Here is a 15,380-nt window from a genome sequence, read left to right as displayed (position 1 = left end):
GATCACTCTCTGATCACTCTCCGATCACGCTCTGATCACTCTCTGATCACTCTCTGATCATGCCCCAACACTCTCCGATCATACTCTGATCACACTCTGGACACACTCTGATCACTCTCTGATCACTCACTGATCACGCCCCGATCACTCTCCGATGATGCTCTGATCACACTATGGACACTCTCTGATCACTCTCTGATCACGCTCCGATCACTCTCCGATCACCTTCCGATCACGCTTTGATCACCCTCTGATCACACTCCGATCACTCTCCGATCACTCTCTGATCACGCTCCGATCACACTCCCATAACACTCCGAACATTCTCCAATCACTCTCTGATCATGCTCCCATCACTCTCTGATCACTCTCTGATCACGCTCCGATCACGTTCCGATCATGTTCTGATCATGCTCTGATCACTCTCCAATAAATCACTGATCACTCTCAGATCGCGCACCAATCATGCTACGATCAACCTCCGATCACTCTCCGATCACACTCCGATCACTCTCCGATCACTCTCCGATCATGCTCCGATCATTCTCCGATCACTGACCGATCATGCTCCGATCATGATCCAATCACTCTCCGATCACGCTCTGAACACGCTCCGATTACACTCGGATCACTCTCTGATCACGCACAAATCACGCTCCGATCACTCTCCGATCACTCTCCGATCATGCTCCGATCATTCTCCGATCACTCTCTGATCACGCTCCGATCATGATCCAATCACTCTCCGATCACGCTCTGAACACGCTCCGATTACACTCCGATCACTCTCTGATCACGCACAAATCATGCTACGATCACACTCCGATCAGTCTCCGATCACTCTCCGATCACGCTCCGATTACACGCTGATCACTCTCTGATCACTCTCCGATCACGCTCCCATCACTCTCTGATCACTCTCTGATCCCTGTCTAATCACGCTCCGATCACTCTCTGATCACTTCCGATCATGCCCCGAACACTCTCCGATCATACTCTGATCACACTCTGGACACACTCTGATCACTCTCTGATCACTCTCTGATCACGCCCCGATCACTCTCCGATCATGCTCTGATCACACTATGGACACTCTCTGATCACTCTCTGATCACGCTCCGATCACTCTCCGATCACCTTCCGATCACGCTTTGATCACCCTCTGATCACACTCCGATCACTCTCCGATCACTCTCTGATCACGCTCCGATCACACTCCCATAACACTCCGAACATTCTCCAATCACTCTCTGATCATGCTCCCATCACTCTCTGATCACTCTCTGATCACGCTCCGATCACGTTCCGATCATGTTCTGATCATGCTCTGATCACTCTCCAATAAATCACTGATCACTCTCAGATCGCGCACCAATCATGCTACGATCAACCTCCGATCACTCTCCGATCACACTCCGATCACTCTCCGATCACTCTCCGATCATGCTCCGATCATTCTCCGATCACTGACCGATCATGCTCCGATCATGATCCAATCACTCTCCGATCACGCTCTGAACACGCTCCGATTACACTCGGATCACTCTCTGATCACGCACAAATCACGCTCCGATCACTCTCCGATCACTCTCCGATCATGCTCCGATCATTCTCCGATCACTCTCTGATCACGCTCCGATCATGATCCAATCACTCACCGATCACGCTCTGAACACGCTCCGATTACACTCCGAGCACTCTCTGATCACGCACAAATCATGCTACGATCACACTCCGATCAGTCTCCGATCACTCTCCGATCACGCTCCGATTACACGCTGATCATTCTCTGATCACTCTCCGATCACGCTCCCATCACTCTCTGATCCCTGTCTAATCACGCTCCGATCACTCTCTGATCACTCTCCGATCATGCCCCGAACACTCTCCGATCATACTCTGATCACACTCTGGACACACTCTGATCACTCTTGATCACTCTCTGATCACGCCCCGATCACTCTCCGATCATGCTCTGATCACACTATGGACACTCTCTGATCACTCTCTGATCACGCTCCGATCACTCTCCGATCACGTTCCGATCATGCTCTGATCACCCTCTGATCACACTCCGATCACTCTCCGATCACTCTCTGATCACGCTCCGATCACACTCCCATAACACTCCGAACATTCTCCAATCACTCTCTGATCATGCTCCCATCACTCTCTGATCACTCTCTGATCACGCTCCGATCACGTTCCGATCATGTTCTGATCATGCTCTGATCACTCTCCAATAAATTACTGATCACTCTCAGATCGCGCACCAATCATGCGACGATCAACCTCCGATCACTCTCCGATCGCTCCGATCTCTCTCTGATCACTCTCCTATCATGCTCCGATCTCGCTCCGATCACCCTCCGATCATGCTCCGATCACTCTCCGATCACTCTGCGATGACACTCTGATTGTCCGATTACTCTATGATCACGATTCAGATCACTCTCCGATCACTCTCCGATCATGCTCCGATCACTCTCCGATCACGCTCCGTTTACACGCTGATCACTCTCTGATCACGCTCCGATCACGCTCCCATCACTCTCTGATCACTCTCTGATCACTGTCTAATCATGCTCCGATCACTCTCTGATCACTCTCCGATCACGCTCTGATCACTCTCTGATCACTCTCTGATCATGCCCCAACACTCTCCGATCATACTCTGATCACACTCTGGACACACTCTGATCACTCTCTGATCACTCTCTGATAACGCCCCGATCACTCTCCGATCATGCTCTGATCACACTATGGACACTCTCTGATCACGCTCTGATCACGCTCCGATCACTCTCCGATCACGTTCCGATCACGCTTTGATCACCCTCTGATCACACTCCGATCACTCTCCGATCACTCTCTGATCACGCTCCGATCATTCTCCCATAACACTCCGAACATTCTCCAATCACTCTCTGATCATGCTCCCATCACTCTCTGATCACTCGCTGATCACGCTCCGATCACGTTCCGATCAGCTTCTGATCATGCTCTGATCACTCTCCACTAAATCACTTATCACTCTCAGATCGCGCACCAATCATGCTACGATCAACCTCCGATCACTCTCCGATCACGCTCCGATCACTCTCCGATCACTCTCCGATCATGCTCCGATCATTCTCCGATCACTGACCGATCACGCTCCGATCATGATCCAATCACTCTCCGATCACGCTCTGAACACGCTCCGATTACACTCGGATCACTCTCTGATCACGCACAAATCACGCTCCGATCACTCTCCGATCACTCTCCGATCATGCTCCGATCATTCTCCGATCACTCTCTGATCACGCTCCGATCATGATCCAATCACTCTCCGATCACGCTCTGAACACGCTCCGATTACACTCCGATCACTCTCTGATCATGCACAAATCATGCTACGATCACACTCCGATCAGTCTCCGATCACTCTCCGATCACGCTCCGATTACACGCTGATCACTCTCTGATCACTCTCCGATCACGCTCCCATCACTCTCTGATCACTGTCTAATCACGCTCCGATCACTCTCTGATCACTCTCCGATCACGCTCTGATCACTCTCTGATCACTCTCTGATCATGCCCCGAACACTCTCCGATCATGCTCTGATCACCCTCTGATCACACTCCGATCACTCTCCGATCACTCTCTGATCACGCTCCGATCACACTCCCATAACACTCCGAACATTCTCCAATCACTCTCTGATCATGCTCCCATCACTCTCTGATCACTCTCTGATCACGCTCCGATCACGTTCCGATCATGTTCTGATCATGCTCTGATCACTCTCCAATAAATTACTGATCACTCTCAGATCGCGCACCAATCATGCGATGATCAACCTCCGATCACTCTCCGATCGCTCCGATCTCTCTCTGATCACTCTCCTATCATGCTCCGATCTCGCTCCGATCACCCTCCGATCATGCTCCGATCACTCTCCGATCACTCTGCGATGACACTCTGATTGTCCGATTACTCTATGATCACTCTCTGATCACTGTCTAATCATGCTCCGATCACTCTCTGATCACTCTCCGATCACGCTCTGATCACTCTCTGATCACTCTCTGATCATGCCCCAACACTCTCCGATCATACTCTGATCACACTCTGGACACACTCTGATCACTCTCTGATCACTCTCTGATAACGCCCCGATCACTCTCCGATCATGCTCTGATCACACTATGGACACTCTCTGATCACGCTCTGATCACGCTCCGATCACTCTCCGATCACGTTCCGATCACGCTTTGATCACCCTCTGATCACACTCCGATCACTCTCCGATCACTCTCTGATCACGCTCCGATCACACTCCCATAACACTCCGAACATTCTCCAATCACTCTCTGATCATGCTCCCATCACTCTCTGATCACTCTCTGATCACGCTCCGATCACGTTCCGATCATGTTCTGATCATGCTCTGATCACTCTCCAATAAATCACTGATCACTCTCAGATCGCGCACCAATCATGCTACGATCAACCTCCGATCACTCTCCGATCACACTCCGATCACTCTCCGATCACTCTCCGATCATGCTCCGATCATTCTCCGATCACTGACCGATCATGCTCCGATCATGATCCAATCACTCTCCGATCACGCTCTGAACACGCTCCGATTACACTCGGATCACTCTCTGATCACGCACAAATCACGCTCCGATCACTCTCCGATCACTCTCCGATCATGCTCCGATCATTCTCCGATCACTCTCTGATCACGCTCCGATCATGATCCAATCACTCTCCGATCACGCTCTGAACACGCTCCGATTACACTCCGATCACTCTCTGATCACGCACAAATCATGCTACGATCACACTCCGATCAGTCTCCGATCACTCTCCGATCACGCTCCGATTACACGCTGATCACTCTCTGATCACTCTCCGATCACGCTCCCATCACTCTCTGATCACTCTCTGATCCCTGTCTAATCACGCTCCGATCACTCTCTGATCACTCTCCGATCATGCCCCGAACACTCTCCGATCATACTCTGATCACACTCTGGACACACTCTGATCACTCTCTGATCACTCTCTGATCACGCTCCGATCACTCTCCGATCACTTTCCGATCACGCTCTGATCACCCTCTGATCACATTCCGATCACTCTCCGATCACTCTCTGATCACTTTCTGATCACGCTCCGATCACGTTCCGATCATGCTCTGATCATGCTCTGATCACTCTCCAATAAATCACTGATCACTCTCAGATCGCGCACCAATCATGCTACGATCAACCTCCGATCACTCTCCGATCGCTCTGATCTCTCTCTGATCACTCTCCTATCATGCTCCGATCTCGCTCCGATCACCCTCCGATCATGCTCCGATCACTCTCCGATCACTCTGCGATGACACTCTGATTGTCCGATTACTCTCTGATCACGATTCAGATCACTCTCCAATCACTCTCCGATCATGCTCCGATCACTCTCCGATCACGCTCCGTTTACACGCTGATCACTCTCTGATCACGCTCCGATCACGCTCCGATCACTCTCTGATCACTCTCCGATCACGCTCTGATCACTCTCTGATCACTCTCTGATCATGCCCCAACACTCTCCGATCATACTCTGATCACACTCTGGACACACTCTGATCACTCTCTGATCACTCACTGATCACGCCCCGATCACTCTCCGATGATGCTCTGATCACACTATGGACACTCTCTGATCACTCTCTGATCACGCTCCGATCACTCTCCGATCACCTTCCGATCACGCTTTGATCACCCTCTGATCACACTCCGATCACTCTCCGATCACTCTCTGATCACGCTCCGATCACACTCCCATAACACTCCGAACATTCTCCAATCACTCTCTGATCATGCTCCCATCACTCTCTGATCACTCTCTGATCACGCTCCGATCACGTTCCGATCATGTTCTGATCATGCTCTGATCACTCTCCAATAAATCACTGATCACTCTCAGATCGCGCACCAATCATGCTACGATCAACCTCCGATCACTCTCCGATCACACTCCGATCACTCTCCGATCACTCTCCGATCATGCTCCGATCATTCTCCGATCACTGACCGATCATGCTCCGATCATGATCCAATCACTCTCCGATCACGCTCTGAACACGCTCCGATTACACTCGGATCACTCTCTGATCACGCACAAATCACGCTCCGATCACTCTCCGATCACTCTCCGATCATGCTCCGACCATTCTCCGATCACTCTCTGATCACGCTCCGATCATGATCCAATCACTCTCCGATCACGCTCTGAACACGCTCCGATTACACTCCGATCACTCTCTGATCACGCACAAATCATGCTACGATCACACTCCGATCAGTCTCCGATCACTCTCCGATCACGCTCCGATTACACGCTGATCACTCTCTGATCACTCTCCGATCACGCTCCCATCACTCTCTGATCACTCTCTGATCCCTGTCTAATCACGCTCCGATCACTCTCTGATCACTCTCCGATCATGCCCCGAACACTCTCCGATCATACTCTGATCACACTCTGGACACACTCTGATCACTCTCTGATCACTCTCTGATCACGCCCCGATCACTCTCCGATCATGCTCTGATCACACTATGGACACTCTCTGATCACTCTCTGATCACGCTCCGATCACTCTCCGATCACTTTCCGATCACGCTCTGATCACCCTCTGATCACATTCCGATCACTCTCCGATCACTCTCTGATCACTTTCTGATCACGCTCCGATCACGTCCCGATCATGCTCTGATCATGCTCTGATCACTCTCCAATAAATCACTGATCACTCTCAGATCGCGCACCAATCATGCTACGATCAACCTCCGATCACTCTCCGATCGCTCTGATCTCTCTCTGATCACTCTCCTATCATGCTCCGATCTCGCTCCGATCACCCTCCGATCATGCTCCGATCACTCTCCGATCACTCTGCGATGACACTCTGATTGTCCGATTACTCTCTGATCACGATTCAGATCACTCTCCAATCACTCTCCGATCATGCTCCGATCACTCTCCGATCACGCTCCGTTTACACGCTGATCACTCTCTGATCACGCTCCGATCACGCTCCGATCACTCTCTGATCACTCTCCGATCACGCTCTGATCACTCTCTGATCACTCTCTGATCATGCCCCAACACTCTCCGATCATACTCTGATCACACTCTGGACACACTCTGATCACTCTCTGATCACTCACTGATCACGCCCCGATCACTCTCCGATGATGCTCTGATCACACTATGGACACTCTCTGATCACTCTCTGATCACGCTCCGATCACTCTCCGATCACCTTCCGATCACGCTTTGATCACCCTCTGATCACACTCCGATCACTCTCCGATCACTCTCTGATCACGCTCCGATCACACTCCCATAACACTCCGAACATTCTCCAATCACTCTCTGATCATGCTCCCATCACTCTCTGATCACTCTCTGATCACGCTCCGATCACGTTCCGATCATGTTCTGATCATGCTCTGATCACTCTCCAATAAATCACTGATCACTCTCAGATCGCGCACCAATCATGCTACGATCAACCTCCGATCACTCTCCGATCACACTCCGATCACTCTCCGATCACTCTCCGATCATGCTCCGATCATTCTCCGATCACTGACCGATCATGCTCCGATCATGATCCAATCACTCTCCGATCACGCTCTGAACACGCTCCGATTACACTCGGATCACTCTCTGATCACGCACAAATCACGCTCCGATCACTCTCCGATCACTCTCCGATCATGCTCCGATCATTCTCCGATCACTCTCTGATCACGCTCCGATCATGATCCAATCACTCTCCGATCACGCTCTGAACACGCTCCGATTACACTCCGATCACTCTCTGATCACGCACAAATCATGCTACGATCACACTCCGATCAGTCTCCGATCACTCTCCGATCACGCTCCGATTACACGCTGATCACTCTCTGATCACTCTCCGATCACGCTCCCATCACTCTCTGATCACTCTCTGATCCCTGTCTAATCACGCTCCGATCACTCTCTGATCACTTCCGATCATGCCCCGAACACTCTCCGATCATACTCTGATCACACTCTGGACACACTCTGATCACTCTCTGATCACTCTCTGATCACGCCCCGATCACTCTCCGATCATGCTCTGATCACACTATGGACACTCTCTGATCACTCTCTGATCACGCTCCGATCACTCTCCGATCACCTTCCGATCACGCTTTGATCACCCTCTGATCACACTCCGATCACTCTCCGATCACTCTCTGATCACGCTCCGATCACACTCCCATAACACTCCGAACATTCTCCAATCACTCTCTGATCATGCTCCCATCACTCTCTGATCACTCTCTGATCACGCTCCGATCACGTTCCGATCATGTTCTGATCATGCTCTGATCACTCTCCAATAAATCACTGATCACTCTCAGATCGCGCACCAATCATGCTACGATCAACCTCCGATCACTCTCCGATCACACTCCGATCACTCTCCGATCACTCTCCGATCATGATCCAATCACTCTCCGATCACGCTCTGAACACGCTCCGATTACACTCGGATCACTCTCTGATCACGCACAAATCACGCTCCGATCACTCTCCGATCACTCTCCGATCATGCTCCGATCATTCTCCGATCACTCTCTGATCACGCTCCGATCATGATCCAATCACTCACCGATCACGCTCTGAACACGCTCCGATTACACTCCGAGCACTCTCTGATCACGCACAAATCATGCTACGATCACACTCCGATCAGTCTCCGATCACTCTCCGATCACGCTCCGATTACACGCTGATCATTCTCTGATCACTCTCCGATCACGCTCCCATCACTCTCTGATCACTCTCTGATCCCTGTCTAATCACGCTCCGATCACTCTCTGATCACTCTCCGATCATGCCCCGAACACTCTCCGATCATACTCTGATCACACTCTGGACACACTCTGATCACTCTTGATCACTCTCTGATCACGCCCCGATCACTCTCCGATCATGCTCTGATCACACTATGGACACTCTCTGATCACTCTCTGATCACGCTCCGATCACTCTCCGATCACGTTCCGATCATGCTCTGATCACCCTCTGATCACACTCCGATCACTCTCCGATCACTCTCTGATCACGCTCCGATCACACTCCCATAACACTCCGAACATTCTCCAATCACTCTCTGATCATGCTCCCATCACTCTCTGATCACTCTCTGATCACGCTCCGATCACGTTCCGATCATGTTCTGATCATGCTCTGATCACTCTCCAATAAATTACTGATCACTCTCAGATCGCGCACCAATCATGCGACGATCAACCTCCGATCACTCTCCGATCGCTCCGATCTCTCTCTGATCACTCTCCTATCATGCTCCGATCTCGCTCCGATCACCCTCCGATCATGCTCCGATCACTCTCCGATCACTCTGCGATGACACTCTGATTGTCCGATTACTCTATGATCACGATTCAGATCACTCTCCGATCACTCTCCGATCATGCTCCGATCACTCTCCGATCACGCTCCGTTTACACGCTGATCACTCTCTGATCACGCTCCGATCACGCTCCCATCACTCTCTGATCACTCTCTGATCACTGTCTAATCATGCTCCGATCACTCTCTGATCACTCTCCGATCACGCTCTGATCACTCTCTGATCACTCTCTGATCATGCCCCAACACTCTCCGATCATACTCTGATCACACTCTGGACACACTCTGATCACTCTCTGATCACTCTCTGATAACGCCCCGATCACTCTCCGATCATGCTCTGATCACACTATGGACACTCTCTGATCACGCTCTGATCACGCTCCGATCACTCTCCGATCACGTTCCGATCACGCTTTGATCACCCTCTGATCACACTCCGATCACTCTCCGATCACTCTCTGATCACGCTCCGATCATTCTCCCATAACACTCCGAACATTCTCCAATCACTCTCTGATCATGCTCCCATCACTCTCTGATCACTCGCTGATCACGCTCCGATCACGTTCCGATCAGCTTCTGATCATGCTCTGATCACTCTCCACTAAATCACTTATCACTCTCAGATCGCGCACCAATCATGCTACGATCAACCTCCGATCACTCTCCGATCACGCTCCGATCACTCTCCGATCACTCTCCGATCATGCTCCGATCATTCTCCGATCACTGACCGATCACGCTCCGATCATGATCCAATCACTCTCCGATCACGCTCTGAACACGCTCCGATTACACTCGGATCACTCTCTGATCACGCACAAATCACGCTCCGATCACTCTCCGATCACTCTCCGATCATGCTCCGATCATTCTCCGATCACTCTCTGATCACGCTCCGATCATGATCCAATCACTCTCCGATCACGCTCTGAACACGCTCCGATTACACTCCGATCACTCTCTGATCATGCACAAATCATGCTACGATCACACTCCGATCAGTCTCCGATCACTCTCCGATCACGCTCCGATTACACGCTGATCACTCTCTGATCACTCTCCGATCACGCTCCCATCACTCTCTGATCACTGTCTAATCACGCTCCGATCACTCTCTGATCACTCTCCGATCACGCTCTGATCACTCTCTGATCACTCTCTGATCATGCCCCGAACACTCTCCGATCATGCTCTGATCACCCTCTGATCACACTCCGATCACTCTCCGATCACTCTCTGATCACGCTCCGATCACACTCCCATAACACTCCGAACATTCTCCAATCACTCTCTGATCATGCTCCCATCACTCTCTGATCACTCTCTGATCACGCTCCGATCACGTTCCGATCATGTTCTGATCATGCTCTGATCACTCTCCAATAAATTACTGATCACTCTCAGATCGCGCACCAATCATGCGACGATCAACCTCCGATCACTCTCCGATCGCTCCGATCTCTCTCTGATCACTCTCCTATCATGCTCCGATCTCGCTCCGATCACCCTCCGATCATGCTCCGATCACTCTCCGATCACTCTGCGATGACACTCTGATTGTCCGATTACTCTATGATCACGATTCAGATCACTCTCCGATCACTCTCCGATCATGCTCCGATCACTCTCCGATCACGCTCCGTTTACACGCTGATCACTCTCTGATCACGCTCCGATCACGCTCCCATCACTCTCTGATCACTCTCTGATCACTGTCTAATCATGCTCCGATCACTCTCTGATCACTCTCCGATCACACTCTGATCACTCTCTGATCACTCTCTGATCATGCCCCAACACTCTCCGATCATACTCTGATCACACTCTGGACACACTCTGATCACTCTCTGATCACTCTCTGATAACGCCCCGATCACTCTCCGATCATGCTCTGATCACACTATGGACACTCTCTGATCACGCTCTGATCACGCTCCGATCACTCTCCGATCACGTTCCGATCACGCTTTGATCACCCTCTGATCACACTCCGATCACTCTCCGATCACTCTCTGATCACGCTCCGATCATACTCCCATAACACTCCGAACATTCTCCAATCACTCTCTGATCATGCTCCCATCACTCTCTGATCACTCGCTGATCACGCTCCGATCACGTTCCGATCAGCTTCTGATCATGCTCTGATCACTCTCCAATAAATCACTTATCACTCTCAGATCGCGCACCAATCATGCTACGATCAACCTCCGATCACTCTCCGATCACGCTCCGATCACTCTCCGATCACTCTCCGATCATGCTCCGATCATTCTCCGATCACTGACCGATCACGCTCCGATCATGATCCAATCACTCTCCGATCACGCTCTGAACACGCTCCGATTACACTCGGATCACTCTCTGATCACGCACAAATCACGCTCCGATCACTCTCCGATCACTCTCCGATCATGCTCCGATCATTCTCCGATCACTCTCTGATCACGCTCCGATCATGATCCAATCACTCTCCGATCACGCTCTGAACACGCTCCGATTAGACTCCGATCACTCTCTGATCATGCACAAATCATGCTACGATCACACTCCGATCAGTCTCCGATCACTCTCCGATCACGCTCCGATTACACGCTGATCACTCTCTGATCACTCTCCGATCACGCTCCCATCACTCTCTGATCACTGTCTAATCACGCTCCGATCACTCTCTGATCACTCTCCGATCACGCTCTGATCACTCTCTGATCACTCTCTGATCATGCCCCGAACACTCTCCGATCATACTCTGATCACACTCTGGACACACTCTGATCACTCTCTGATCACTCTCTGATCACGCCCCGATCACTCTCCGATCATGCTCTGATCACACTATGGACACTCTCTGATCACTCTCTGATCACGCTCCGATCACTCTCCGATCACGTTCCGATCACGCTCTGATCACCCTCTGATCACACTCCGATCACTCTCCGATCACTCTCTGATCACGCTCCGATCACACTCCCATAACACTCCGAACATTCTCCAATCACTCTCTGATCATGCTCCCATCACTCTCTGATCTTTCTCTGATCACGCTCCGATCACATTCCGATCACGTTCTGATCATGCTCTGATCACTCTCCAATAAATCACTGATCACTCTCAGATCGCGCACCAATCATGCTACGATCAACCTCCGATCACTCTCCGATCACGCTCCGATCACTCTCCGATCACTCTCCGATCATGCTCCGATCATTCTCCGATCACTCTCTGATCACGCTCCGATCATGATCCAATCACTCTCCGATCATGCTCTGAACACGCTCCGATTACTCTCCGATTACTCTCTGATCACGCACAAATCATGCTACGATCACACTCCGATCAGTCTCCGATCACGCTCTGATCACGCTCCAATCACTCTCCGATCTTTCTCTGACCATGCTCCGATCACTCTCTGATCACTGTCGGATCACTCTCCGATCACGCTCTGATCACTCTCTGATCACTCTCTGATCACGCTCCGATCACGCTCTGATCACTCTCTGATCACTCTCCGATCACGCTCTGATCACTCTCTGATCACGCTCTGATCACTCTCTGATCACGCCCCGAACACTCTCCGATCACGCCCCGAACACTCTCCGATCATGCTCCAATCACGCTCCAGTCACGCTGCGATCATGCTCAGATCACTCTCCGATCACTCTCCGATCGCTCCGATCACTCACTGATCACTCTCCGACCACGCTCTGATTACTCTCTGATCACGCCCCGGACACTCTCCGATCATGCTCCAATCATGCTCCGGTCACGCTCCGATCATGCTCCGATCACTCTCCGCTCGCTCCAATCACTCTCTGATCACTCTCCGACCACGCTCTGATCACTCTCCGATCACTCTCCGATCACTCTCCGATCAGGCTCTGATCACGCTCCGATCACGCTCTCTTCACTCTCAGATCACGCTCCGATCACGCTCCGATCACGCTCCGATCATGCTCCGATCACACTCTGATCAAGCTCTGATCACACTTAGATAACGCTCCGAGCATTCCCCGATCACTCTCTGATCATGCTCCCATCACTCTCTGATCACTCGCTGATCATACTCCGATCATGCTCCGATCACTCTCCGATCACTCTCCACTACACTCTGATTGTCCGATTACTCTCTGATCATGATTCTGATCACTCTCCGATCACTCTCCGATCATGCTCCGATCACTCTCTGATCACTCTCTGATCATGCCCCGAACACTCTCCGATCATACTCTGATCACGCTCTGGACACTCTCTGACCACTCTCTGATCACTCTCCGATCATGCTCCGATCACTCTCTGATCACTCTCTGATCATGCCCCGAACACTCTCCGATCATACTCTGATCACACTCTGGACACACTCTGATCACTCTCTGATCACTCTCTGATCACGCCCCGATCACTCTCCGATCATGCTCTGATCACACTATGGACACTCTCTGATCACTCTCTGATCACGGTCCGATCACTCTCCGATCACGTTCCGATCACGCTCTGATCACCCTCTCATCACACTCCGATCATTCTCCGATCACTCTCTGATCACGCTCCGATCACACTCCCATAACACTCCGAACATTCTCCAATCACTCTCTGATCATGCTCCCATCACTCTCTGATCACTCTCTGATCACGCTCCGATCACATTCCGATCATGTTCTGATCATGCTCTGATCACTCTCCAATAAATCACTGATCACTCTCAGATCGCACACCAATCATGCTACGATCAACCTCCGATCACTCTCCGATCACGCTCCGATCACTCTCCGATCACTCTCCGATCATTCTCCGATCACTTACCGATCACGCTCCGATCATGATCCAATCACTCTCCGATCACGCTCTGAACACGCTCCGATTACACTCGGATCACTATCTGATCACGCACAAATCACGCTCCGATCACTCTCCGATCACTCTCCGATCATTCTCCGATCACTCTCTGATCACGCTCCGATCATGATCCAATCACTCTCCGATCACGTTCTGAACACGCTCCGATTACACTCCGATCACTCTCTGATCACGCACAAATCATGCTACGATCACACTCCGATCAGTCTCCGATCACTCTCCGATCACGCTCCGATTACACGCTGATCACTCTCTGATCACTCTCCGATCACGCTCCCATCACTCTCTGATCACTCTCTGATCACGCTCCGATCACTCTCTGATCACTCTCCGATCACACTCTGATCACTCTCTGATCACTCTCTGATCACTCTCTGATCACTCTCTGATCATGCCCCGAACACTCTCCGATCATACTCTGATCACACTCTGGTCACACTCTGATCACTCTCTGATCACTCTCTGATCACGCCCCGATCACTCTCCGATCATGCTCTGATCACACTATGGACACTCTCTGATCACTCTCTGATCACGCTCCGATCACTCTCCGATCACGTTCCGATCACGCTCTGATCACCCTCTGATCACACTCCGATCACTCTCCGATCACTCTCTGATCACGCTCCGATCACACTCCCATTACACTCCGAACATTCTCCAATCACTCTCTGATCATGCTCCCATCACTCTCTGATCACTCTCTGATCACGCTCCGATCACGTTCCGATCATGTTCTGATCATGCTCTGATCACTCTCCAATAAATCACTGATCACTCTCAGATCGCGCACCAATCATGCTACGATCAACCTCCGATCACTCTCCGATCACGCTCCGATCACTCTCCGATCACTCTCCGATCACGCTCCGATCATTCTCCGATCACTGACCGATCACGCTCCGATCATGATCCAATCACTCTCCGATCACGCTCTGAACACGCTCTGATTACACTCCGAGCACTCTCTGGTCACGCACAAATCACGCTCCGATCATTCTCCGATCACTCTCCGATCATGCTCCGATCATTCTCCGATCACTCTCTG

The sequence above is a fragment of the Pristiophorus japonicus genome, chromosome 17 (genome assembly GCF_044704955.1).
Source record: "Pristiophorus japonicus isolate sPriJap1 chromosome 17, sPriJap1.hap1, whole genome shotgun sequence".
NCBI lineage: Eukaryota > Metazoa > Chordata > Chondrichthyes > Pristiophoridae > Pristiophorus > Pristiophorus japonicus.
The sequence above is the reverse complement of the archived record's forward strand: the minus strand, read 5'-3'. Positions refer to the sequence as shown.